This window comes from Marmota monax, unplaced genomic scaffold (genome assembly GCF_021218885.2).
Source record: "Marmota monax isolate L192 unplaced genomic scaffold, Marmota_monax_Labrador192_F-V1.1 WCK01_AAM20220418_F8-fsc00134, whole genome shotgun sequence".
Taxonomy (NCBI): domain Eukaryota; kingdom Metazoa; phylum Chordata; class Mammalia; order Rodentia; family Sciuridae; genus Marmota; species Marmota monax.
This window is the reverse complement of record NW_026692281.1, coordinates 4008371-4011613: the sequence shown is the minus strand read 5'-3', so window position 1 is coordinate 4011613 and position 3243 is coordinate 4008371. Positions and strand designations below refer to the sequence as shown.

The 3243-nt window shown below is 36.4% G+C and overlaps 1 pseudogene; it reads left to right on the top strand.

Annotated features, from left to right (window-relative positions):
- The first annotated feature begins 350 nt into the window (after nucleotides 1-350).
- On the top strand, nucleotides 351-685 carry LOC124089941 (prothymosin alpha-like; annotated as a pseudogene).
- The last annotated feature ends 2558 nt before the right edge of the window (nucleotides 686-3243 follow it).

Sequence of the window (3243 nt, the reverse complement as noted above, 5' to 3'; positions counted from 1 at the left end):
GAATTTCAGGATTTTTAAAAAATTTCTGTGAAAAATAACCTTGGAAGGTTTATAAGAATTACATTGAATCTATAGATCACGTTTGGTAGCAAAGAAGCATTTTCACATTGTCAATTTTTCCAATAAATTGGAAAAGAAACTAAACAGACACTTAAAAAAAATTGGCCCCACTGGCTGCTCTGAAAAGCCATCGTTGCATTGTTCCTGGGTCCAGCTCCCCATTCGCTACAACCACTTCCGCCTCGCGCCTCCTCCGCCGCTGCGGACTCCCTCCGGAAGCTTTATCGCCAGAGTCCCTGAACTCTAGTTTCCTTTTTAACCTACTGCATCGGATCACGGGGTGCCCTACCATGTCAGATACGGCCATGGACACTAGCTCTGAAATCACCACCAAGGACTTAAAGAAGACGGAAGTTGTGGAGGAGGAGGCAGAGAATGGAAGAGACGCCCCTGCTAATGGGAATGCTAATGAGGAAAATGGGGAAAATGGGGAGCAGGAGGCTGACAATGAGGTAGATGAAGAAGAGGGTGGTGAGGAAGAGGAGGAGGATGAGGAAGGTGATGGCGAGGAACAGAATGGAGATGAAGATGAGGGGGCTGAGGCAGCTACAGGCAAACGGGCAGCTGAAGATGACGAGGATGATGATGTTGTACCAAGAAGCAGAAGACCAATGAGGATGACTAGACAGCAAAAAAGGAAAAGTTAAATAAAAATAAAAGGCCACCGTGACCTATTCACCCTCCACTTCCCGTCCCAGAATCCAAACGTGGTCACATTCCAGAGGAGAGGCCCACGACCGCCCCGCAGGCAGTGCCACCTGCAGATGAGCAGATGACACGTTCTCTTCACCACCCAACCAAAACCACAACGTGAATTTGCAACAGGGGAGGAAAAAAGAACCACAACTTCCAAGGCCATGCTTTTTTTCTTAAAAGTACTTTAAAAAAGGAAAATTTGTTTGTATTTTTTATTTACATTTTATATTTTTGTATATATTGTTAGGGGTCAGCCATTTTTAATGATCTGGGATGTCCAAACCAGCCTTTGGAGCATTCTCTGTCCTACTTCTGACTTTACTTGTGATGTGACCATATTCATTATAATCTCAAAGGAGAAAAAAAAAACTTGTAAAAAAAAAAAAAGCAAAAACAACAACAACAAAATAATCTTATTCTGAGCATTCCAGTAACTTTTTTGTGTGTATGTACTTTATCTGTACTATAAGTAGTTGGTTTGTATGAGATGGTTAAAAAGACCAAAGATAAAAAGGTTTCATTTTTTTCCCTTTTTCTGTCTATGAAGTTGCTGTTTATTTTTTTTTTGGCCTGTTTTATGTATGTGTGAAACAATGTTGTCCAATTTATTTTTATTTTGAATTTTATTTTGCTGAGTTGTTCTAAAAACAACAAAACAATTGTAGTTGTAGATGGACAGAATGCCTTTATTTTGTTCATTTTTATGTGGTGCTAAGTATTAAACCCAGTGCCTCACACATGCTAGGCAAGCACTCTGCCACTGAGCCCCAGCCCCAGCCCTAAACAGACACTTTTCAAAAGAAGAAATATAAGTAGTCAACTAATAAATGAAAAACTGTTCAATATATCTAACAAATATATTCCATGATATGGTTGGAGAAATCAACAGTCTTGAATTATTTATTAATTGTAGTAGTGTTTATGATTCCTTTAGTTTTCCTATATATAATCCTACTTTATCAACAAATAGTGATAATATCACTATTTCCTTTCTTATTTTGATGCTTTTTATTTCTTCTCCTTTTCTAATTGCTCTGCTAATAACCTCTACTATCATATTAAATAAAAAGGGTGAGAATGTACATCCTTGATCTATTCTCAATATTATAAGAGGAGGTTTCAAATTTTCACCATTCAATATAATGTCAGGTGTGGTCTTATCATGTATGAAGTTTACTGTGTTGAAACATATTCTTCTATACTCAATTTGAGTTTGTAACATCATGGAAGCTGTTGTTGAACTTTATAAATTAATTTTTCTGCATCTTAGAAGATGATCATATGGTGTTTTTGTATTATGTTAATTTTGCATATGTTGAATCATCCTTGCATCAATGGGATAAATCCCCCTTGATCATGGTGAATGATCATTGTAATGTGCTATTGAATTTAATTTTCTAATATTTTTGGTATAATTGTTGCATTTTTATTCACCAGAGATATTGGCCTGTAGTTTTCTTTCCTTGAAATATCCTTGTCTGGCTTAATATTAGGTTTATGTTCACCTCACTAAAAATAAATAAATAATAAATAAATAGACTTAAAAACAAGAATCCAATTATTATCTCAGTGAATTCAGAAAGAGTATTTGACAAAGTACAGCATTCATTCATGTTTAAAACACTAGAAAAAATAGGGATAGAAGAAACATATCTCAACATTGTAAAAGTTATATACATTAAACCCAAGGCCATCATCATTCTAAGCAGAGAAAAACTGAAAGAATTTCCTCTAAAAAAAGGGATGGATTCAAACTAGAAGGCTTCTTCTCAGCAAAAGAAACAATCAATAATGTGAAGAGCCTACAGAATGGGAGAAAGGGAGATGCATTTACCACATGCACCTCGGATAGAGCATTAATCTCCTGGTTATATTAAAACTAACTCAAAAAACGTAACATTCCTCCAAATAAATAACCCAATCAATAAATGGGCTAAGGAACTGAACAGACTCTTCACAGAAGAAGAAATACAACATCTCTAGCAATTAGAGAGATGCAAATCAAAATGACTCCAAGATTTCATCTCACTTCAGTCAGAATGGCAATTATCAAGAATACAAGCAATAATAAGTTTTGGTGAGGATGTAGGGAAAAAGGTACACTCATACATTGCTGGTGTGACTTCAAGTTGGTACAACCACTATGGAAAGCAGTATGGAGATTATTCAGAAAACTTGGAATGGAACCACCATTTGACTCAGCTATCCCATTCCTCGATTTATACCCAATGGACTTAAAATCTGCATACTGCAGAGACACAGCCACATCAATGTTTATACCAGCTCAATTCAAAATAGCTAAACTATGGAACCAACCTAGATGCTCTTCAACAGATGAATGGATAAAGAAAATGTGGTGGGGCTGGAGTTGTGGCTTGGCAGTACAGCGCTTGTCTAGCATGTGCAAGACCCTGGGTTCAATACTCAGCACCACATAAAAATAAAATAAAGGTATTGTGTCCAACTACAAATAAAGTAAAATATTTT